We start from the raw sequence: 25,972 nt of genomic DNA, 5'->3' as shown, positions 1-25,972 counted from the left end.
GTTTAAACTTTAAAGTCCATCATGTGATCTATCCTGTCACAAAAAGTCTGTATGATACAGTATATACCTTGATAAAGTGCTTGGTGCCTATGAAAAAATTCCACTCCAAAGTGCTCCGTATAATGAAAAAACTGGCCTCAAACCGGATGATCTCATGGATCTCATATTATAGAGATCAAACATGCATAAACTCCTTCTCTAAAGCCAGCTTTTCCAATAGCAAGGCACTTTCGGTGTGGCAAAATCAATGGTGGATAGAGAAAGGCTGCCTCTTAGGCAGACATAGCCTCTCAAGATGTTGCTAAATGATGTAATCTCTGATAAACAAGTTCCAGTAAGCTCCAGCTTGTGCCTACATGTCTGGGAGAAGGGAAAACTAGGCTCTGCAGTTCTGGTGTCCATACGTCACTTTCGGCAAGTGAGTTATGGAGACTGAAATGGCAGAGCCTAGTTTTAGCCCTGGTTTACATTGATGTGATTTGGCATGCGATTTGACATGTCAAATCGGTGGCAATGGCACCCTCCGAATTGGCGATTTCGGGGTGCGATTTCCATTGACATCTGTGCAGCAACCCGCAGAGATGTCTCTGAAATCACCCCCGAAGTCGAGACTGACATGTGCAAATGAAATCATGCGAGTTCAGCTGAACTCGCGTGATTTAATTCCTGCTATCAGTGTGAACCTGGGCTCAAACTCAAAAGAGAGTGGGCATTCAGATACAGTATATTATGTATTGGTCATTTGCACTTGCACTTTATACGTATAAAGTAAAAGGTGTACTAAAGCGCTGATATGAACTTGTAAATAAATAAATAAGTGACAGATACTAGAAGATGGCCAAATAACATAGCTGCAATTATTGTGTATGTGAACTGATATCACACAAAAAAATGTTGTTTATATTCAGAATGTATAATGCGCTAATATTAACCTCCCAGTATAACACGGTGTGACCTCCTCATAGTTAATCAGTGAATCATGTGCAAAAATAAGCAAATGGAACCTAATATAAACATAACATCCTTCACCATAACAAAATCCTATAACTAAATATCAATGTGATAATAAATTATTAAACACAATAAAAAAGAAAGAAAAATGATATATATTAATGTGATGAGCCACAGTGCACAAATATCTCAATAGGACAGCATACCTCTATGAAGAAATGTCTTTGGTGATTGATGAATTTGGACAGGTATCAATGAGTAACAGTGGAGAATGATGGATGAAGGGCGCGTGATCAAGCTCACATCAAAACATAGAAAATTTATAAAATTTATTTCAGAGGAAATAAAGAGCAAATAAAAACAGTAGAATAATACCAATACTACGTATCATGCAAACAGGTGACAAAATATAAAAGACATCAAAAATTAAAAATGGGTTAAAAATATATCAAGAGCCCATGTTTAGGCAGGTATTTAGAGTTGGCTAACGCGTTTCGAGGATGACCTCTTCATCAGAGCCTGTTTGAGAACCAGGGTGCAGTCTTTAATCGCCAGTAGGCCAAAGTATGTACATCAACATGATGGCTAGTTGGACAAAGCGGCCTGAAAAGGAGAACCCACACACCATATACTATCACATAGAACGCTTGATGGTGGACTGGTATGGAACACAGAAAATCGCATCTTCCATTTCAGGCCGCTTTGTCCAACTAGCCATCATGTTGATGTACATACTTTGGCCTACTGGCGATTAAAGACTGCACCCTGGTTCTCAAACAGGCTCTGATGAAGAGGTCATCCTCGAAACGCGTTAGCCAACTCTAAATACCTGCCTAAACATGGGCTCTTGATATATTTTTAACCCATTTTTAATTTTTGATGTCTTTTATATTTTGTCACCTGTTTGCATGATACGTAGTATTGGTATTATTCTACTGTTTTTATTTGCTCTTTATTTCCTCTGAAATAAATTTTATAAATTTTCTATGTTTTGATGTGAGCTTGATCATGCGCCCTTCATCCATCATTCTCCACTTAGCCTACCTGACCACCCCGGGGTCATTCTCTGGGCAGCGGGACAAGCATTACCATCTCTTCTAGCTTCGTTACAGTTCACAATACTACTCTTCCCAAAATCAAATCAGACCCTCACAAGCGCAGGAGTAATTTTTCCTTGTCCACAATCTATATCAATGAGTAACCCCAGTGATAGATGACTTGCTCATATATTCAGCTGCTCATTAGCATGGGCTGGCTTCTGGCTTTCAAAGAACTTCCGCAGTATGAAACAACAAAGAAAGGGACCATTGCGCAGATAGTATATTTAATATTCCATATAAGCTAAGGGAAAACTTCACTCATACTTTCCAGCAGTATGAATCGCATATGGTAAGGTCAGTTGCATACAGCTAACAGCTGGGATCTCCTCACACGCCAACAGTGCACACACAGCACTGCTCGTCACTGGCTCCTCCCGACTGGTCAATTTTCTTGATCTAGTTATTTTTAAGGATAACCATACACTGTCCACTAATACTTATTTTAAGGAAGTGGACAGAAATGGTTACATCCCCCTTGGGAGCTGCTATCACCCCCGTTGGCTTAGATCCATTACTAAAAGCCAATTTCTAAGAGTCAGACGCAATTGCGCAAGGATCGTGGATTTTGACCTACAAGCTCAAGTTCTGTATGAGAGGTTCTTGGAAAAAGGTTACACCCCATGTGAGTTAAATTTAACCCTATCCTTGGTAAGGGGTATGAATAGGGACGATTTTTTTAAAAAGAAGGAAGTTGCCAAAAGAGATTTTGGTATTGCTTTTATGTCAGGTTTTACCCACCAATATAAACAAATGGAACATATTGTTCGTAAGCATTGGCATCTTCTATTGAAAGATGTCGATTTAGCCAGTGTTTTACCCAGCAGACAACAGTTCATTTACACCAAGCCTTCTACGCTACGACTCAAGCTGGCACCCAATGTTGTTGACCCCCCGAAAAAGCTATGCACTTTTTTGGACCAGGTAGGTTTTTTCAGTTGTGGGAGATGTAGAACATCTAAACCCAGGGTGAGGGAAACAACTGAGTTTACAGCACACTCCACTGGTCAATCCTATAAAATTAAAAAATGTATTACATGTGGCACCACCCACGTTACCTACCTATTGTCCTGCCCATGTGGATTACAATACGTAACTAGGACCACCAGAGCGTCGGGAGTGAGATTACACGAGCATGTTAATAGGATCAAAAAAGGTTACAAACACCACAGTTTATCCAATAATTTCAGACTAGTTCACGGTAGGGACCCCAGTAGCCTCACCTTCTGTGGCATTGACAGAGTTGAGGGGCATTGGAGAGGAGGTAACCTTAAGCGAGCTATTTCTCGTAATGAGACCCAGTGGATCCATGGTTTAAAAATGATGAGCCCCCGAGGATTAAACATTGAATTGGATCAGAACTGTTTCCTGTCAAATTTTTAGACCAATATAGTACTTTTTGTCCATTGTATTTTTCTTTTTTCTTTCCATTTTTTTCTTTATTTTATTTTAATTTTATTTTTATTATTTATTTTTGTTTTTTATTTTAATTTTTTTATTATTATTATTATTATTATTATTATTTTTTTTTCAATTTTTCTCTTCATTTGTATTTTTAGTTTTATTTTTTTAATTATTTTTATTCTTATTTTTATTTCATTTTTATTTTCAATATTAGTTTTTCCTTTTATATTTCATTTTTCAGCTTGTATGTATATTTATTTCATTTTGCATGTAAATGTATTCCCAGTGAGCTCCATGGTTTAGCCGGAACTGATGTCTTTAGTCCTTGGAATCGTTTTTGCAGATTGCTATTTGCACTTTTTTGGTCTCTCCCAGCGGCTGTGCTCTGCCTGTGGGGGTGACCTTTTTTCATTTCATCATCAGCATGGTACCCATGTGGATGGTGATTAGTCCTCTGTGTGGGGGATGTTTTCTCCTTTCCTCTATTTAAGACGGTCGAGTGGGCCGGGAATTAGGTCTTTGATAACGCCCTGTAGGTTGGCGAAACATGTCGACGTATTTAAAAAGGGCCAACCCTTTTTTAAATATTGGTGCTACATTGGCTTTTTTCCAATCAGCTGGTACCATTCCAGTCAGTAGACTGTTCGTAAATATTAGGAACAATGGTCTGGCAATTACTTGACTGAGTTCCAGTTCCAATGCCGCCTGTCAGTGCCAGTCAGTGCCAATCAGTGCTGCCAATCAGTGCCACCTGTCAGTGCCAAGCAGTGCCAGTGCTGCCTGTCAGTCAGTGCCAGTCAGTGCTTCCAATCAGTGCCACTTGTCAGTGCCAATCAGTGCCACCTGTCTGTGCCAATCAGTGCCGCCCATTAGTGCCAACCAATTCCACCTATCAGTGCCCATCAGTGCTGTCTATCAGTGCCAATCAGTGCATCCAATGCGTGCCACCTATCAGTGCCAATCAGCACTGCCTATCAGTGCCAATGAGTGCTTCCAATCAGTGCCACCTGTCAGTGCCCTTCAATGCTGCCTATCAGTGCTAATCAGTGCCACCTATCAGTGCTCATCAGTGTTGACTATCAGTGCTGCTTATCATTGCTGATCAGTGCTGCCAATAAGTGTGCATAAGTGCTGCCAATCAGTGCCACTAAATTCTGCCAATCAATGCAGCCTATCAGTGCCATTAGTCCTGCCAATCAGTGCCACCTATCAGTGTCCATCAGGGCCCATCAGTGCTGCCAATCAGTGCCAATCAGTGCTTTCTATTAGTGCCAATCAGTGCTGCCTATTAGTGCCAATCATTGCTGCCTATTAGTACCAATCAGTGCTTCCAATCAGTGCCACCTGTCAGTGTCCATCAGTGCTGCCTATCAGTGCCAATCGGTGCCCATCAGTGCTGTCTATCAGTGCCCATCAGTGCTGCCAATCAGTGCCCATCAGTGCTGCCTATCGATGCCCATCAGTGCTACCTATCAGTGCTCATCAGTGTTGACTATCAGTGCTGCCTATCATTGCCCATCAGTGCTGCCAATTAGTGCCCATCAGTGCTGCCAATCAGTGCCACTAAAGGTTGCCAATCAAAGCTGCCTATCAGTGCCAATCAGTGCTGCCTATTAGTGCCAATCAGTGCAGCCTATCAGTGCCATTAGTGCTGCCAATCAGTGCCACCTATCAGTGCCAATCAGGACCCATCAGTGCTGTCAATCAGTGCTGCCAATCAGTGCCAAATAGTGCTTTCTATTAGTGCCAATCAGTGCCGCCTATCAGTGCCAATCATTGTATTAGCGTCACCAAACAGTGCCTATCAGTGCCCATCAGTGCCACCTATCCGTGGCAATGAGTGCTGCCATTCAGTGCCCATCAGTACTGTCAATCAAAAACTCGCTACTTTACATTGTAGCAAAGTATCATTTCTTCAGTGTTGTCACATGAAAAGATATACAAAAATATTTACAAAAATGTGAGGGGTGTACTCACTTTTGTGAGATACTGTATATTTGAGGTCATAGCCAATAACTCTTCACAAAAAACATTATACAAGCTTTCAGCTAGTTAAGATAATACACACACATTCAATACAACGTAATCTCAAGACATGTAAACAAAGGTATTCTTTTGAAGATATTATATACAGTATAACCACAGTGCATGACCACAGGTGTAAGCAGAGGGAGACAAACTAAGTTCATAGCCAAAACATTCTCACCACAATGTTATTTTAGCACGCCATGCTTTAAAGTGATTTTAAAGTCTAGATTTTTTTTTTTTAATAAAATAATACATATGTTTTAATATAATAATAAATATGTCCAATCGCTGTCAAAAGTTTGCAGAACTCACCTCCGTAACATATCCAGCTCCTCATTCACTCCCTTGTTATCTCTCACCTTGACTATTGCAACTCCCTTCTGATAGGCCTACCTCTCCAAAGGCTATCCCCATTTCAGTCTATCATGAATGCTGCCACCAGACTTATCCACCTTACCAACCGCTCAGTGTCTGCCAACCCTCTCCTCCAGTCCGTACACTGACTCCCAATCACCCAGTGAATTAAATTCAAAATACTAACCATAACATACAAAGCCATTCACAACTCTGCCCCGAGCTACATCACTAATCTTGTCTCCAAATATCACCCAAATTGTCCTCTCCGCTCTTCTCAAGACCTCCTACTCTCAAGCCCTCTCGTCTCCTCCTCCCATGCTCGTCTCCAGGTTTTCTCCAGAGCCTCTCCCATCCTCTGGATCTTGCTACCTCAACCTGTCCAGCTATCCCCTACTCTTGCTACCTTCAGGCGATCCCTGAAAACTCACCTCTTCAGGGAAGCCTATCACATCTCCAACTAATCTTTTACCACTTTCATCAACTCATTCCCCACAGTTACAGCCTTTTGTACCACCTACCCCACCCTATTAGATTGTAAGCTCTTCTGAGCAAGGCCCTCTTAATCCTCTTGTATTTTATTGTAGTATAACTGTATTGTCTCCCTCTCATATTGTAAAGCACTGCATAAACTGTTGGCGCTATATAATAATAATAATGTTATACTTATCTGCTCTATGCAATGGTGCAATAGCAACCTCTCACTATCTGCAGGCAGCTTAGTGGCTTTTTCTATAGGAAGTATTTCAACAGTTCTTAATTCTCATGTTCCAAGAGGATGGACAGTAACAGAAAAAAAGTTCCTACTTGTGTACCATTAAAAACAGCATAGTTATATAATTAGCCATTTAAAAAAAATACATACGACAATTGAGTTCCACCAGGAGTCTTAAATAAATGTAAGGAAGTCCTTTCTTATGTGGAGGCTAAAGCGGAGTTCCAACCAATTTTGAGAGGTGGTCTTAAACAAAAGACCACCTCTCCACCCCTAGCTTTTGGATATTTAATTTTTTTTTTTTTTACTTTCTCTCGTACCTTTTTGAAATACAGTGACTTGCAAAAGTATTCACCCCCCCCCCCCCCCTTGGCTTTTTACCTATTTTGTTACATTACAGCCTTTAGTTCAATGTTTTTTTTATCTAAATTATATGTGATGGATCAGAACACAATAGTCTAAGTTGGTGAAGTAAAATTAGAAAAATCTATACATAAAACAATTTTTTAGATATAAAAAAATGATAATTGGCATGTGCATATGTATTCATCCCCTTTGTTATAAAGCCCATAGAAAGCTTTGGTGCAACCAATTAACCTTCAGAAGTCACATAATTAGTGAAATAATATCCACCTGTGTGCAATCTAAGTGTCACATGATCTGTCATTACATATGCACACCTTTTTGAAAGGTCCCAGAGGCTGCAACACCTAAGCAAGAGGCACCACTAACCAAACACTGCCATGAAGACCAAGGAACTCTCCAAACAAGTAAGGGACAATGTTGTTGAGAAGTACAAGTCAGAGTTAGGTTATAAAAAAAATCCAAATCTTTGATGATCCCTAGGAGCACCATCAAATCTATCATAACTAAATGCAAAGAACATGGCACAACAGCAAACCTGCCAAGAGACGGCCGCACACCAAAACTCACGGATCGGGCAAGGAGGGCATTAATCAGAGAGGCAGCATGGAGACCTAAGGTAACCCTGGAGGAGCTGCAGAGTTCCACAGCAGAGACTGGAGTATCTGTACATAGGACAACAATAAGCCGTATGCTCCATAGAGTTGGGCTTTATGGCAGAGTGGCCAGAAGAAAGCCATTACTTTCAGCAAAAAACAAAATGGCACGTTTTGAGTAGGCGAAAAGACATGTGGGAGACTCCCAAAATGTATGGAGGAAGGTGCTCTGGTCTGATGAGACTAAAATTGAACTTTTTGGTCATCAAAGAAAACGCTATGTCTGGTGCAAACCCAACACATCACAACACCCAAAGAACACCATCCCCACAGTGAAACATGGTGGTGGTAGCATCATGCTGTGGGGATGTTTTTCAGCAGTCGGGATTGGGAAACTAGTCAGAGTTGAGGGAAAGATGGATGGTGCTAAATATAGGGATATTCTTGAGCAAAACCTGTACAACTCTGTGTGTGATTTGAGGCTAGGACGGAGGTTCACCTTCCAGCAGGACAATGACCCCAAACGTACAGCTAAAGCAACACTTGAGTGGTTTAAGGGGAAACATGTAAATGTGTTGGAATGGCCTACTCAAAGCCCAGACCTCAATCCAATAAAAAATCTGTGGTCAGACTTAAAGATTGCTGTTCACAAGCACAAACCATCCAACTTGAAGGAGCAGTTTTGCAAAGAGGAATGGGCAAAAGTCCCAGTAGTAAGATGTGGCAAGCTCATAGAGACTGATCCAAAGCGTCTTGGAGCTGTGATAGCCGCAAAAGGTGGCTCTACAAAGTATTGACTTTAGGGGGGGTGAATAGTTATGCACATTGAATTTTTCTGCTATTTTGTCCTATTTGTTATTTGCATCACAATAAAAAAAAAAACATCCTCAAAGTTGTGGGCATGTTCTGTAAATTAAATGATGCAAATCCTCAAACAATCCATGTGAATTCCAAGTTGTGAGGCAACAAAACACGAAAAATGCCAAGGGGGTGAATACTTTTGCAAGGCACTGTACTAGGAGTACTTCCGGCCCAGCCGGGCTGCGGCCGAGGACGTCACATCCTTTTCTGCAACGAGCCCCTCCATTGTTTTCTGGGACAAGGTGCTTTGGGATTGACCCTTCCCATGTTGAGGGCATGTGGCTGGTATGGTTCAGGAGGGGGGGGGGGCGCTCACCCCCCCCATCCTGTCCTCCAAGCTGCATGCTCAGATAAGGATCTGGTATAGATTTTGGGGGCCCCCCTACGCCAATTTTTTTTAAAGATTTAGCATGGAGTTCCCCCTTAAAATCCATACCAGATTCGAAGATGCATTACTTTACGGGCAGACTAAGGGGACACCCCAGGCACGATATTTAAAGCAATATTTAATTTTTATTGTTTCAGTTTAAGCATTCTTAAAATCACTGCTCCTGAAAAACCGGCAGTTTTTAAAACTTTTTTTGCATTGATACATGTCCCCAGGAGCAATAATTTATGGCAATAACTTGCATATAAGCCTCTAAAATTAGCACTTTTTATTTTTCATGTTCGTGTCCCATAGACTTTAACGGTGTTCGCATTTTACCACAAATTTTTTGCCTGTTCGCATGTCCTGGTGCGAACTGAACCAGGGGGTGTTCGGCTCATCCCTCATTAACTTTCTTTACAAACATTCTGCAAGTCTGCTGCAAGTTCTGGTTCAGTTATATTGTGTAATAGTCATCCCACCACAGGAGTCACTGTGACTTGCAGAGATCTTGCTGTAGACTCACCACTGCAACTTTGCTATTGCTAGAGTCTTGCCACACAAATTTGCTACAAATTGGAAAAGTGTCAACTAGAACTTCAAATGCTCTGCAAGTGTACAACTTGCCAGTGAAAATGTGCAACAAGTTAACAAGACTTACAATTGAACACTGCCACACATTTGTGGCAAGTTATCCTTGCTATCTGGGAAATACGTTTTGAAATAAAGAAAAATGGAAGGGCCTCTGCATTATCCTCAATACCCATGGTGCAGAACACCACAAACAATAATGAATATATTACATTTATTTCCCCAGATAACCACTCGGATTTCTCAGATCAGCTATGTCCTGAAATCACAGAGGATGCAATCACCTAATAACTATAAAATCAGTGTCCGTGGATGTGGCAGTGGATGGAGAATCTAGCCATAAGTCCCACACCTTGTTGAACTTTCGAGAACACCCACGAGATTCATACATTGTTTTATAAAGGGGTATTACCTTATTTACCTGGATTTTCCAAAATTGTAAGCTAGGGGACTCCTTAGACTTCCACTTCAAAATAATGTCCTTATGGGCATAAAAAAAACCAGCAGACTAACAAGAGTCCTAGTAGCCCATGGGGGATCAATGCTCCCACGAGCCTGAGCAAGCATACATCAACACTGGTCAGCTGTGTGATGAAACCAGCAACCTCAGACCAAAAAAAGTTTTAATATTTGGGTTGGTCCAGAAGATAAAACCTTTTTTTTTTTATATGTTGCACATCCTTAGTCACATAGCATAACCTAAAAACAATAAAATCGTAGCTTACTTTTTTTAGATGCTCCATTCTAGACCCTCCAAGAACATTATCAATTGTAACTAGGTTTTAACACTGTTTGTCCTTACAAAAGGTTAAAGATGTAGAAACTGCCCTTTATGCATTGTATGTTAACCATGACAGACTTGGACCAGGCTCACTCTGACATTGTTCAAAAACCTTGCAGTCAACCATGACACCTCCTCATGGAAAACACCTACAAGGCATATTTAAAAAGGCATTTTTGGCATGCTTGTGAATGGGAACACATAATGAGAATATGGAGGGGTTTTTATCAAATTTGACTGCAAAAGTGGAAATATGATTTAGAGGTCATTGTATGAATGGTGTGTGGATTCCTGTTAAAAAATATGGTGGCAGATAATGTTTGTACATGTAGGTAGGTGCTAGATTAAGATTTTTGGTGAGTGTAGGGAAATTTAGGCAGGCCTGGCTGGCAGCCAGGTCTGTTTGTTTAGGTTTGTCTGGGCTGGGAGTGGCTCAGAGTTAGCAGCTGGTGACTCACAGGCAGCATCACTGAGACCTCTCTCTTTCTTCTAGAGGATTCTAGAAGGAGAGGAGGAGAGGAGAGGTGGAGCTGCCTGGGGTGTTCAAAGGAGCCCTGACCAATCCCCAACCTGGATTAGTACGAGGCAGACCTTGTTAAATACCTAGAGTCAGCCCAGCTGGGAAGGAGTTGTCGGGTGGAGGAACTGGAGATGGAGTACTAGGCTGTCGGGGCCTTTGATGGAGCTCCCCAGTCTGGGGGGTGATCTTGGGCTTTGGGCTTGGGTGCGGGACGGAGCCTTTCAAAATAAGCGTGAAGGTTCTGGACAGGAGGCACTGGAGGAGCAAGAGAGGACAGCAGGAGATAGTACTGCCGAGCAAGTCTTCAGGAGGGAACCACCAGTTGCAGTCAGAAGGGTTGGTGAGTGACATGTGCAGTCAGGAGGACTGGGGAGGCATGCCTGAGAGGACTGAGAGGGAACAGTCAGAGATGGGTGCAGAGCCAGTAGTGAGAACTGCAATGTCATGGGCAGTGGATTCGGGTAGCTGCAGCCATGAGGGCTGGCAGGGCCTGAAGAGGGCTGACTGGGAGCAGTAGTCCATCAGTAGGACAGTTAGCACTAAAGACTTTCTACTTATGCTACACTACAGGGCCCCGCGGTCCCTGCCTGCAAAGGGCAATTGCTGAGGCCTGGCTGAGCCAGTGCCTAACTTTACATGTGCTAGCTGGTCCTGAGGATTAAGAGTTGTGCAGGAGGAAGGAAGAGGAATAGTCTGCAAGCAAGGAATGTGCTGGAGGAGACTGAAGTAGTAATTTGTACAGAGAAATGTACATAGTTGTCCCGATTGATTGATATACAATACACCAATTGATTGATATACAATCCACCAATTGATCGATATACTGTACAATTTTCTGGGCATCTCATAATTCCCTTAACCCATCCAAGTTAAATTCCCTCAATAAAATAAACAAAAACAAGCACATGGACTGTTCATTGCCTTGGAGTGACTGAGGATTGAATGCTGGGCTGGGCAGGATGACAGGTGGGCCACAACACTCTTATGGGGGCACCGCTACATACATGTGAAGGGTTCACTGTGGGGTTAACCTACCCCAGTGATGATCACTTATAGTCTGCAGTAGGGATGAGCTTCGTGTTCGAGTCGAACCCATGTTCGACTCGAACATCGGCTGTTCGATCGTTCGTCGAATTGCGAACGATATGGGCCGTTCGCGCCAAATTCGTGTGGCGCGTCACGGCCCATAATTCACTGCGGCATCGCAGTGCATTGCTTGCTGATGATTGGCCAAGCATGCACTATGACCCGCATGCTTGGCCAATCACAGCGCCGCCTTAACAGAGAGCCATAATTGGCCAAAGCCAAGGAGGCTTTGGCCAATTATGGCTCAGGGGATTTAGTACACGCCCCACACTATATAAGGCCGCCTGCACGGCGGCCCTGTGCAGTGTGTTCCGGTGTGCTTAGAGAGAGAGAGAGACAGTGTCATTTCATTTGAGTTAGCTAGATTAGGCAGGACAGTCAGTCAGTTAGCTGCACTTAAAGTGTATTGTGTATATATATATGCATCCCAGGTGTTGCATATATATATATATATATATACACTGTATTCAGTTTAGCTAGATCCATTCCTGTTATCTTCTAGACTATTTACATTTAGTGCAGTGCGTCCTGCTCACAGTGTTCAGCTAGATCCGTTCCTGTTATATTCCTACTGACAGACAGGCTTGTCTTGTTACAGCATTTTGAAGAAAATTACTGGTGTTCTTTTGATCCTATTAGTACCACAGTCAGGCAGCTAGACTATTTACATTTAGTGCAGTGCGTCCTGCTCACAGTGTTCAGCTATCTGTTATCTTCTTACCGACAGGCAGGCTTGTCTTGTTACAGTATTTTAAAGAAAATTACTGGTGTTCTTTTGATCCTATTAGTACCACAGTCAGGCAGCTAGACTATTTACAGTTAGTGCAGTGCGTCCTGCCCACAGTGTTCTGCTAAACCTACAAGTAAGTGGGGTGCGTCCTGCTCACAGTGTTCAGCTAAACCTACAAGTTAGTGGGGTGCGTCCACCTCACAGTGTTCAGCTAAACCTACAAGCTAGTGGGGTGCGTCCTGCTCACAGTGTTCAGCTAGATCCGTTCCTGTTATCTTCTTACTGACAGGCAGGCTTGTCTTGTTACAGTAAATACAGCTACCTGAAGAAAATTGCTGGTGTTCTTTTGATCCTATTAGTACCACAGTCAGGCAGCTAGACTATTTACAGTTAGTGCAGTGTGTCCTGCTCACAGTGTTCTGCTAAACCTACAAGTTAGTGGGGTGCGTCCTGCTCACAGTGTTCAGCTAAACCTACAAGTTAGTGGGGTGCGTCCACCTCACAGTGTTCAGCTAAACCTACAAGCTAGTGGGGTGCGTCCTGCTCACAGTGTTCAGCTAGATCCGTTCCTGTTATCTTCTTACTGACAGGCAGGCTTGTCTTGTTACAGTAAATACAGCTACCTGAAGAAAATTGCTGGTGTTCTTTTGATCCTATTAGTACCACAGTCAGGCAGCTAGACTATTTACAGTTAGTGCAGTGCGTCCTGCTCACAGTGTTCTGCTAAACCTACAAGTTAGTGGGGTGCGTCCTGCTCACAGTGTTCAGCTAAACCTACAAGTTAGTGGGGTGCGTCCACCTCACAGTGTTCAGCTAAACCTACAAGCTAGTGGGGTGCGTCCTGCTCACAGTGTTCAGCTAGATCCGTTCCTGTTATCTTCTTACTGACAGGCAGGCTTGTCTTGTTACAGTATTTTAAAGAAAATTACTGATGTTCTTTTGATCCTATTAGTACCACAGTCAGACAGCTAGACTATTTACAGTTAGTGCAGTGCGTCCTGCTCACAGTGTTCTGCTAAACCTACAAGTTAGTGGGGTGCGTCCTGCTCACAGTGTTCAGCTAAACCTACAAGTTAGTGGGGTGCGTCCACCTCACAGTGTTCAGCTAAACCTACAAGCTAGTGGGGTGCGTCCTGCTCACAGTGTTCAGCTAGATCCGTTTCTGTTATCTTCTTACTGACAGGCAGGCTTGTCTTGTTACAGTAAATACAGCTACCTGAAGAAAATTGCTGGTGTTCTTTTGATCCCATTAGTACCACAGTCAGGCAGCTAGACTATTTACAGTTAGTGCAGTGCGTCCTGCTCACAGTGTTCTGCTAAACCTACAAGTTAGTGGGGTGCGTCCACCTCACAGTGTTCAGCTAAAGCTACCTGTAGAAGGTTGGTGGTGTTCTCATACTACAGGCAGGCAGTTGATTTTGCTAGCTGCAGTATCAGTACATATATATATATATATATATATATATATATATATCCCAGCTTAGTGCAGCTACAGGCCATTAGTATGTCTGGAAGGCCAAGAAGGAGAGGCAGACAGTCACAAGCCAATAAGAGAGGGCAAGCAGGCTCTGTGTCTAGTGCTGGTCGTGGAGACGGTGCATCCTCATCAGCACGTGGCCATTGGACGCGCTTGGCCTTTTTTTCGGCAGCTGGCCATGTTGAGCCGCAACATGCGGAAGACTTGGTCGAGTGGATGACCAAGCCGTCCTCATCCTCCTCATCCTCTCTCACCCATGCCCAGGGTACTTTGTCTGGCAAAGCAGCGGCCTCTTCCCTCGGCTCAATGTCATCAGTGACTCCTTCCCTAGCCCCACCATGTCCTCCTGAGGAGTCCCTCGAACTGTTTGACCACAGTGTTGGGTACATGCTCCAGGAGGATGCCCAGCGTTTGGAAGACTCTGATGATGATACTGAGCTCGATGAAGGCAGTAACACGAGCACGGACAGAGGGGGTGCCCAAGAAGGACAGCAATCTGGCAGTCATGCTCCCCCTGCTGCAGCATACTGCCAGGTTTGCTCCAGTGATGAGGAGGGAGGGGATGATGAGGTCACTGACTCAACGTGGGTGCCTGATAGGAGAGAGGAGGAGGAGGAGGAGGAGGAGGAGGAGGCGGCACATCACCAACGAGGCAGGATGCCCTCCAGGGGCCAGCCTAAGGGCAGCACATTGACTGCATCACACCCCAAAGCTCCACATGTGCAGGGCGCTGCAGTCTCTGCGCGTTATTCAAAAAGTTCTTTGGTGTGGGCCTTTTTTGAGACGAGTGCATCAGATCGCACCGCTGCTATTTGCAACATATGTCTCAAGCGTATCTCGCGTGGCCAAAACATCTCCCGCTTGGGTACCACATGCTTGACCAGACATATGTTGACCTGCCATGCAGTTCGTTGGCAAGCGTATCTAAAAGACCCACACCAAAGAACAAAGAGGACCTCTGCTTGCTCCTCATCAGCTGAGATTTCCAACCCCACTAGACCTTCAGTCCTCTCTGAGACATGCACTGAGAGGAATGAAGGTGTAGAATTAGGTGTGTCACAGCCACATACTTGTGGGCAATCTGATTTTGGTACACCGACGTCAGATTGTACCAGGCAAATTTCCCTGCCCCAGCTGCTGCACCGCCGAAAGAAGTTTGCTCCCAGCCATCCACATGCCCAACGGTTGAATGCTAGCTTGGCAAAATTGCTAGCACTTCAACTGCTGCCTTTTCAGTTGGTAGACTCTGCCCCCTTCCGTGAGTTTGTGGAATGTGCGGTTCCTCAGTGGCAGGTACCCAAACGCCACTTTTTCTCACGGAAGGCGATTCCGGCTCTCTACCAGCATGTGGAAGGCAATGTCCATGCCTCGCTGGAAAGGGCGGTCAGCGGTAAGGTGCATATTACCGCTGACTCATGGTCCAGCAGGCATGGACAGGGACGTTACCTAAGTTTCACGGCGCATTGGGTGACTCTGCTGGCAGCTGGGAAGGATGCAGGACAAGGTGCAGTAGTGTTGGAGGTTGTTCCGCCACCACGCCTCCAAAATGCTAATGATTGTGACACACCTCTCTCCTCCACCCCCTCCTCTTCTTCTTCCTCCATGGCCTCTTCCTCGGAACCAGCGGTGCTCCGTAGTCGTTCAAGGGGCTACGCAAGTACGCAGGCCAAAAGATGCCATGCGGTGCTTGAGCTGGTGTGCTTGGGGGACAGGAGCCACACTGGGGCAGAGGTTCTGTCAGCTCTGCAGGGGCAGGTTCAGAGGTGGTTGAAGCCACACCAACTTAAGGCAGGAATGGTGGTTTGCGACAATGGCACCAACCTCCTCTCTGCCCTCCGACAGGGACAAATGACCCATGTGCCCTGTTTGGCTCACGTCCTTAACTTGGTGGTGCAGCGGTTCTTGGGCAGGTACCCGGGCTTACAGGATGTCCTGAGGCAGGCCAGGAAAGTCTGTGTGCATTTCCGCCGGTCATATAATGCCAGTGCTCGGCTGACGGACCTCCAAAAGGAGTTTAACCTGCCCAAGAACCGCCTAATCTGTGACATGCCCACCAGGTGGAACTCAACGTTGGCCATGCTGCAGCGGCTGCACACGCAGCAGAGGGCCATCAATGAGTACCTGTGCGACTATGGCACCAGGACAGGGTCAGGGGAGCTTGTTTTTTTTTCCCCACGCCAGTGGGCCATGATCAGGGATGCATGCACTGTCCTGTCACCATTTGAGGAGGCCACGAGGATGGTGAGCAGTGACAGTGCATGCATCAGTGACACTGTCCCCCTTGTCCACCTGTTGGAGCACACGCTGCGTGGAATAATGGACAGGGCACTTGAGGCAGAACAGAGGCAGGAAGAGGAGGACTTCCTTAGCTCTCAAGGCCCCCTTTATCCAGACAGTGTTCCTGCGTGCCCGCCGATCACACAGGAAGAGGACGAGGAGGAAGAGGAGGAGGAGGAGGAGGAAGATTGTGTCAGTATGGAGGTGGAGCCTGGCACTCAGCATTAGCAGCAGTCTTTAAGGGATCAGTCCCAAGAAACACATGGACTTGTACGTGGCTGGGAGGAGGTGGCTGCGGACCATGTCGTCCTTAGTGACCCAGAGGACTCCGGACCGAATGCCTCAGCAAACCTACGCTGCATGGCCTCCCTGATCCTGCAAAGCCTGCGTAAGGATCCTCGTATTCGTGGTATCAAGGAGAAGGACCAATACTGGCTGGCAACCCTCCTTGATCCACGTTACAAGGGTAAGGTTGCGGACCTTATCTTGCCATCGCAGAGGGAGCAGAGGATGAAACATCTTCGGGAGGCCTTGCAGAAAGGTCTGTGCAACGCGTTCCCAGAGACTGGGAGGTTACAAACTCCTGTTTCTGGACAACGTGTTGCTGAGGCTTCGGTCAGTCAAAGAAGGAGCGGTGGAGAAGGTGGCCGTCTGACCGATGCGTTCAGACAATTTTTTGGTCCGCAGCCCCAAGGTATGATCGGTTCCAGCAACCATCGCCAGCGTCTGTTTTACATGGTGCAGGAATACCTAGGGGCAAGATCAGACTTGGACACCTTTCCCACCGAAAATCCTCTGGGTTACTGGGTCTTGAGGATGGATCACTGGCCAGAGCTTGCACAGTATGCAATTGAGCTACTGGCCTGTCCTGCATCCAGCGTTCTTTCAGAACGCACATTCAGTGCTGCTGGAGGCATGGTAACCGATCACAGGGTGCGTCTGTCCACTGACTCGGTCGATCGACTGACCTTCATAAAAATGAATGAGTCTTGGATCACCACCAGCTACCAAGCACCTGATGCTGATGTAACCGAATAATTTTTTTTGAAATCTCAGATCCCTTCAAAGACTGCCTATGCTGATGCTGAGTGACTATCCCTGAGTAATTATCCTCTTCCTCCTCAATCATCACGCTGATAGCTTGTAAGAACATTTTTGGTTCTGGGTGCCACCACCAGTGCCTAAGGCACAATTTTTCAGCCCCTGTTTAACAGGGGCGTGTAATTACGATTTTTGATGTAATACTTTGCAGCAGGGCTCGTTCCTGCATTCCAACTAGAGTGTCTGTGAGGGGTTGCAGTGTTGTGGCACCAGCACCAGTGCCTAAGGCCCAATTTTTCAGCCCTTGTTTAACAGGGGTGTGTAATTACAATTTTTGATGCAATACTTTGCAGCAGGGCTCGTTCCTGCATTCCAACTAGAGTGTCTGTGAGGGGTTGCATTGTTGTGGCACCAGCACCAGTGCCTAAGGCCTAATTTTTCAGCTCCTGTTCAACAGGGGCATGTAATTACAATTCTTGATCTAATATTTCACAGCAGAGCCCTGTGAGGGCTTACAGTGTTGTGGCCACAGCAACACCTAAGGCCCAAATTTCTGCTGAGTATATAGGGCAGGACCCTACTTTCAAACAACTAACTTACAAACAACTCCTACTTGCAAACGGAAGGAGACAACAGGAAGTGAGAATAAATCTACCCCTAGGAAGGGAAATTCTCTCCTGTAAGAGTTAATATGGGAAAAACATTTCTCCTTTCCACTGATGCTTTCCAATCCATTGGGACAAAAAGTGAGGTGAAATCTTCTGAAGAGGAGGAAAGACAGCAAAACAAACGTCACAGGGGTGATAACCCTTCCCTATGTTTTCCAAAAAGCTTAAAAAAGATTTTTTGGCTGGAGCTAAACACGTTAAAAATGTACCCGTTCAAAATTACAAACAGATTCTACTTAACAACAAACCTACAGCCTGTATACTGCTGTTCAGAGTATATAGGGCCTGGTGGCCCCACACCTTTCCTTATTTTAATTTGGGTGCGGGGTTCCCCTTAATATCCATACAAGACCCAAAGGGCCTGGTAATGGACTGGGGGGTACCCATGCCGTTTGTCTCACTGATTTTCATCCATATTGCCAGGACCCGACATTACATTAAACCCGCAAGCAGTTTTAAATGAGATTTTTTCCTTTAAAAATGACATTTGGTGCAGGGACTGTTCTAAACATGGGAAACACACGTCACTTTACAGGCATACTATAGACACCCCTCAGGTACGATATTTAAAGGAATATTTCACTTTTTTTTTTTTTACTTTAAGCATCATTAAAATCACTGCTCCCGAAAAAACGGCCATTTTTAAAAGTTTTTTTTGCATTGATACATGTCCCCTGGGGTAGGACCCGGGTCCCCAAACCCCTTTTAGGACAATACCATGCAAATTAGCCTTTAAAATGAGCACTTTTGATTTCGAACGTTCGAGTCCCATAGACGTCAATGGGGTTCTAACGTTCGTGCGAACTTTCGGTCCGTTTGCAGGTTCTGGTGCGAACCGAACCGGGGGGTGTTCGGCTCATCCCTAGTCTGCAGGCACATAAATGGTTATCAGGCAAGCTGGAAGAATCTCGTGCAGGTTAAGGTTGGGAGTCCCATCATCAAAGAGGTATTGCAAAGTTTCCTATTCAGAGAGTTGGTCCACGTATCTTGTGGGTTCTTTGGCTAGTTTAGAATAACCAGGTTCATGCTACAAATACTTGTGTTTGGTCACTGTGGGTCAGAAAGAAATGGTTATTGTCTTTTTGAAGAAATGTTTATGGAACCTATTACTGAATGTATTAAAAAGAAGTGAAAGTTACTTGGAAATAAATTGAATACAGACTTTAACTATCCCTTGAACCTATAGAAAAACTATTCAGATGTTTATGCTGAAAAAAAAGAGAGTTTTTTGCATACTTTGACCAAGGATGAGTAAAGAGAAAACAAAGACAATGATATATAAGAGATAAGAGGCATTGGAGTTTGTCCCATCTGTTAACCTTTAGAGTATAAATGGGAAGTCAAACAATTATGGTTATACAATAACAAACAATGTGTGCATTGTGTACAGCATACATGGTGTTGTCAAGGTGACAGAATGTTTCTTAGGCACTTAAAACTGGCACTCCCACTTACATTTATCTCATCTTTATCGCACATGATTACCCATCTGCTTCTATTTTAGCTACACCTTTTACGTCACTATGCTACGTCTTTTAAGATTGTTTACTTGCATAGTGAACATTCAGTATTACAAGAAAAAGGTTTTGTATAATGAAATTCCTTAACCTATTTTCACATTAAAGCACAGCCACCTGTTTTTTTTTTTTTGTTTTGTTTTGTTTTGATCAGCTAAAATCTCATTAAATTATCTTGCAATTTCTGCAACTCCTGTAAGTCCTGAAAATTATTCATGTACGTATAAAATAAGGTTTACAGTGTTCTCCTTAACTTTCATCAAGATTTATTTTTCAGAAGTTTTAATGAAAAGTTACACATTGACATGGTTGCTTTAACATTGGTATATGCTGAATCTCAAATAATAACCTCAACCAACTTTTAGAGCTAACAAAGAGGAAAATTAAAATTATTATTATTATAATACAGGATTTATATAGTGCCAACAGTTTGTGCAACATTTTACAACATGAGGGCAGGCAGTACAGTTACAATACAATTCAATACAGAAGGAATCAGAGACTCCTGCTCGTTAGAGCTTACAAGAGGGAGGGTCAAGTGATACAAAAGTTAATAACTGTGGGGGATAAGCTGATGGAGAAAATAAAAGTACAGTTGTTAGCCTGGGGCAGAATAGGCTTCTCTGAAGAGGAGGGTTTTCAGAGATAATCTAAAAGCAGAGTAGGAGATAGTCAGACAGATTGGAGTAGGGAGTTCCATAAAATGGGAGAGGCCCGGGAGAAGTACGATTAGGTTCATATTTTGAGAAAAGGATAGTGATGTAGCTGGGGCAGAGTTGTGGGTGGCTTTGTAAGTTGTTGTTAGTATGAATTTAATTTGTTGGGTGAGTGGCACCCAGTGGAGAGATTGACAGAGAAGAGTAGCAGAAACTGAGCACTTGGTAAGGTGGATGAGCCTGGGAGCAGCTTTCATGATGGTTTGAAGGGGGGATTGCCTATGTAAAGGTAATCCAATGAGGAGGGAGGCAGTAGTCAAGGAGAGAGATGACCAGGGAGTGAACTAGGAGCTTTGTGATGTCTTTGGTTAGGAAGGGGCCTATCTTAGAGATATCGCAGAGGTTGAGGCGGCAAGGTTTGGACAGTGATTGGACCAAAAAGTATGGCTCGACTTGAAGGGCTACACTAGGAAACTTTACTTCATTTAGTCTAGTTTTTGAAAATGTAACAACACTTCATAGTGGCTCTTGCTATTCTTGTACAGTAATGAGGTTGTAGGATTCGGCCTCATTCTTATGGTATTTTAGTGCCAGCTGCCAGAAGAATCCAGGGGATTCCTGCAGATAAATTCCCAGGTAGATGCAGATAGTTGTGGCCACTCAGCCTGTACAAAGCAATGACAAGCTGCACCTGTCCACCAGTATTTGGATGTAATTACACATGGAGCAATTACCTGAGGTTGGGGACAGATGATAACCCTAGGACAAAAATGGCTTGCATCCAGAGCGATCATCTGTACCTAACTGCAGGTAATTGCTCCATGCATGATTACATCCGAATACCAGCAAACAGCTGTAATTGCTGTCAGCCTTCATTGCTTTGTACAGGCTGAGCGGTTGCAATTATCCACCTATGAATCCAGCTGCAGGAATTACCTAGATAGCTACCTTGACAAAGCTGGCACTAAAATGTTGTGTGAAGAAGGCCTAAATATGTTCCAGAAATGTCTCAAAGTTTAGCCTTCCTCAGGTGATAGGACTCTTTGTGTCCTTCCCCTTCACCAGAATTCAGAATTCACCACAACAGTACTGATGTTGATGCTGATGTTCTGGGCACCCTCCTTTGTCCTCCTTATGACCAATCCATCACTTTCCCAGGGAAGTTTTTTTTTTTTTTCTCAGAAGATGAGCTAGCTTAATTGTTCTCATTGTGCAAACAAAATAATTCCTTTATGGAATACTCAGGTTGTCATTTAGAAGTAACAGTTGGTGCTGTGCCACTATACTAATGGAGTGGGGTCTTTAAAAGTAAATTATTCCTTGAGAGATCCCATAATTGTCACAGGGTTTGCAGCTGTCTGATTGGATGCTGCAACTTCTGATAATCCCTGAAAGCCATCTTGGGTGCCCGCGCCCTTCCAGTGTGACTGGAGCATGTGGCTAGGTGAGGGACAGAAACCCTGTTTGACCGGGAGAGTTTACAGCTCATTGAAAGATTTGTGAGTGAGTAGGATCAGTGCAGGGACACCTCTTGTTCTCCACAGGCATTCTGGTACCTGGATCAGCAATCGGGGGATCTTTTCAGCAGCAAATAGTTCGCTACATTGCAATTCGCCACCCCTCCAGCAGATGCCATCCTCTGGTAAAACAGGCTAATCCTGGAACAGTTCTACGGCAATGTGTACCATTACTGAGTGGTATGCCGCTGCACTATTGTGCTATTGCTGAGTAATATACTACTGCAATGTTCTGCCTTTACTAAGTATTATAGTGCAACTGTATGAACATCCTACTACTTATCACTTTAATAACAGTGCTTATAGTTACGATCTGAAAATACATCTGTTGACCTTAATACAATATATAACATATTATACAACATCTCAGACTATGCGGTTGATTTACTAAAGGCAAATCCACTTTGCACCACAAGTGCACTTGGGAGTGCAGTCGCTGTAGATCTGAGGGAAAGCTCTGAAATGAAGGGAAGCTCTGCTGATTTTATCATCTAATCATGTACAAGCAAAAATGCTGTTTTTTATTTTCCTTGCATGTCCCCCTCAGATCTACAGGGAATGCACATCCAATTGCACTTCCAAGTGCACTTGCAGTGCACAGTGGATTTGCCTATACTAAATAACCCCCCCCCCCCCCGTCTCTGTGATACACTAGTGCCTCACATCTCTCACGTATTACCTCCGGCTTTTCCATCATATGCATTGCTTTAAGATCTCTCCAGAGCTTAGAAAATGAGGGGAAGCTGTTGACTTCCATCATCCAATCATGGGCAAGCAAAAATTTTGTTTTTTAATTTTCCTTGCATGTGATTGTGTAGTCTTTGCAAAGTGAAGCTTTGTTTACTAAGCTCTGGAGCAACTGCACTTGCAGAATGCAACTGCACTTTACAATGCACACAGTCTATTTGCCTTTAGTAAATCATCCCCATTGCCTCCTCTCTGTTACATTCTATGCCAGTTTGATGCAGTGCCTCACATCTTTGTATTATATGTACTGCATGCATGTTCTCACACTTCTATTACACCCACACTCCACATCTATTTGTATGTTCTGACTATTGAATTTTATAATATTTTGCTTCATTTGGTAGTAATACAAATAAATTGTGTATGTAATAAAGAGGTGTTCTTGACTTTATGGCTGTGAATATTTTAGTGAAAGGAATTTGGTGTTTATTTTGGATCCTCTGTGATAGTCCATTTAGAGGTGGGTTGACATTTTTTCGTTTTGATTTTGAGTCACCATGGACTCTGGAGTACAGTACTAAATAAAAAGGATTTTTTTAGGTCCTTCCAGACATTCTTGATTATGTGATATCCCAGTGGTGTAGAGACCGGTAGAAATAAACAGATGGCTGGTTTAAATATAAAGAGACATTTTGATGCAGGTACACTGAAGGAAACATCATCATAACAGAAAAGAAAAAATATGCATTTCCATTCTCTATTACTATTTGTTCTTTCATCATTCACACTCTTCTTTCTCACAATTAACATCACTCTAACTTGCTTTTATTTTTTCAGCAAATTAGAGCTTGTTTTTATCAGTAATCTGTTACTGTCCATGGTGCCAATTCTTGCTTCACAGTGCAGGTGGGATTTATATCCCCTCTATGACTGTGGGTCACACACTCCCCCAAAAAAATGTTCTGGCAGGAACCTCTTGAACAGGAAAGCTATTATCTAATCAGTTATACCAGTGTTTCTCAACTCCAGTCCTCAAGGCGCCCCAACAGGTCATGTTTTCAGGATTTCCATTATCTTGCACAGGTGATTTGATCAGTTTCACTTCCTTAGTAATTACCGCAGCCGATTCATCTGAGGGATATCCTGAAAACATGACCTGTTGGGGCGCCTTGAGGACTGGAGTTGAGAAACACTGAGTTATACTACATTTTTAGGAACAGCAGCAGACCCTTTCACTGCCAGGTCCTCATTTCTTCTTCTCCTATAAGCTTTTGGTCACTTCAATGACCAAAAGCTTATATCCGAATTGTTCAGCAGACTCTGCTGAACAATCATATAACTCTGATCAGCATATTACAACCCGCTGATCAGAGTTATTAACCCCTAATGTGACCGTCCCCCCTCACCCACGCCACCGCCTCCCTGTCCCCTGCCTTTCCACCCCCCGTTGCACCCTTTCATCTAAAACTGCCCCCACCACTCCCCTCTCCTATCCCCTTCACCCCCCTTGTCCCCCAGCACTAATTACCCCACCTCCACCCGATCCGACCCTCCCTGCAAACCCGCTCCCCACAGCCACCATCATTAGACGGCATCCCTCCTCTTCCACTCCCGCCAGCTTCAGGTGCTGCATGGGGCTTGGGGGGGTCCAAAAGATTCCCCCTGCCATTCAGATTGCCCCCCAACTGCCCCCGCACCCCCGATCCATGGCCACTCCAAGTGGCATCTCTCCTTCCCTTCCCTCCGCCTGCAGCTTCTACCTGCACAGATCTTCGTGATCTGTCAGGCTGGAGATCGCGGTGGGGGGGGAGCGGTGCGGGTAGGGGTGAAGTAGGGGCTTGGGGGGCTTTAGTAAACATGTGTTTCTAAGCTCCCCCCTGTAGAAGAGAGAACACATGCAGCGATCACTACTGATCGCTGCTATATGCCCACTGACACTGACAGTTGATATATTGTAACCGCGAGTGTTACAATGTATCAGACTGTCATTTTCTGAATGAACGGCATCTCTGTACAGATTCTCATTCATTCAAGTAAAGTGATACAGAGAAAAGGGACTATCTTCAGTCCCTTTCTCTGTCTCAAAAAAAGAGATATGGGGGTGTGATATCTCACCAAAGACCCCCCCCCCCCAAAAAAAAAAAGAAAAAAAAAGAAATGACTAAAATAAATTCGTAAAAAGTCAACTTTTTAAAAAACAAAACACAAAGAGCTCTTTCATACTGGCAATTTGCTGTTGTTTTTGCAGCGTTTTTTGGGCGCTAATGGGGCGCTTTTAACCCCCGCTAGCGACCAAATAACGGGTTAAAAGCGCCTGCAAAGCCCCCAAAAAGCGCAGATGCGCTTTGCAGGTGCTTCGGCGGCGCTGCCCATTGATTTCAATGGGCAGGGGCGCTTTCTCAAAGTGCCTCAAAGAAGCTGCTTGCAGGACTTTTTTTTACGTCCTGCCAGCGGAGTGCCCCAGTGTGAAAGCACTCGGACTTTCACACTGGGATTGCAGATTAGTTTTTTTCAGATGCTTTACAGGCCCTATTTTTAGCGCTAAAGCTCCTGAAAAACGCCTCCAGTGTGAAAGGGGTCAAACATATTAAGACCCCCCCAGTTCCGCCTGCACTCACCCCTCCACGGTGGCGGGCCCCCCCCGCACTCAGCCCTCCACAGATATCTCAACTTCTCCTCCCGGCCAACCCGATCCATCCTGATTGGCCAGGAGGAGAAGCCGGAAGACAAAAGCGAATATTAATTCGCTATTGTCACAACTCACAAGTGGGTGGGTTCGGGTGCAATGCTATGCGCCCAAGCCCAACCTTTTTCAAGCCAATTAGAACCTCAGGCTCTAAACATGTGGCTTGAAAAAGAAAAACTCATACAATAAGTCCGGCACTCTGCAGGGGAGCAGCGCCCCAGCACCCCCAATGGACCGGCCGCTCCTGGTAAGACTGCTTTCACATGGAGCGGACTCTGAAAAAGCAGATCCTCCTGCTCAGCGGAGGATCTGTCTGCTGATCATCGCTGGGCAGGTGGATGACAGGTCCGGGCACAGCTCGCTATTCTCTATGGGACGGTTGGATGGAAATGGACTGCCTGTCCATTTCCATCAGATTAAATCTGATCAGATCTGCTGGATGGATGGGGAATGGAATCCCCATCCGTCTGTTTTTAGCGGTCTGGATCAGTTGCAGGCAGGTCTAAACGGACACATGTCCATTTACATCAGTCTCTCCATAGAGAACAATGGGTGGTCCGATTGGGCCCTTCTGAAAAATGGACAGGTAGATCCGATCAGTGTGTTTGTAGGAAAGGGGCCTAAGGTCTTGTTCACACAGGGCATACACGGCGTACCTTTACAGGGATGCACAGGTGTTCCATGCATCTCTGTGCAGGCCGTCCCATTGATGTAATTTGGGATGTAGCAACTGCACGAACAGAGCCATTGCTCCCAATTTTACATCAATGTAGGTCCGCATGCATATCCTTGAGCTCACACTGTCTGCGTTCAGGGTCATGTACCCACACGGATGCCAGATTGGGAACAGCAGCTATGCCTGTGCAGCTGTTGCATCCCAATTGACATAAATGAGACTGCCTGTAAGGGGATGCATGGAATACCTGTGCATCCCTGTGCGGGTAAACATGCCCCCCCTGGGCGTACACTTTAGTATGCCACATGTGAACAAGGCTTGAATAT

Source organism: Aquarana catesbeiana, linkage group LG01 (genome assembly GCF_042186555.1).
Source record: "Aquarana catesbeiana isolate 2022-GZ linkage group LG01, ASM4218655v1, whole genome shotgun sequence".
Taxonomy (NCBI): domain Eukaryota; kingdom Metazoa; phylum Chordata; class Amphibia; order Anura; family Ranidae; genus Aquarana; species Aquarana catesbeiana.
Note: the sequence above shows the minus strand (reverse complement) of the source record.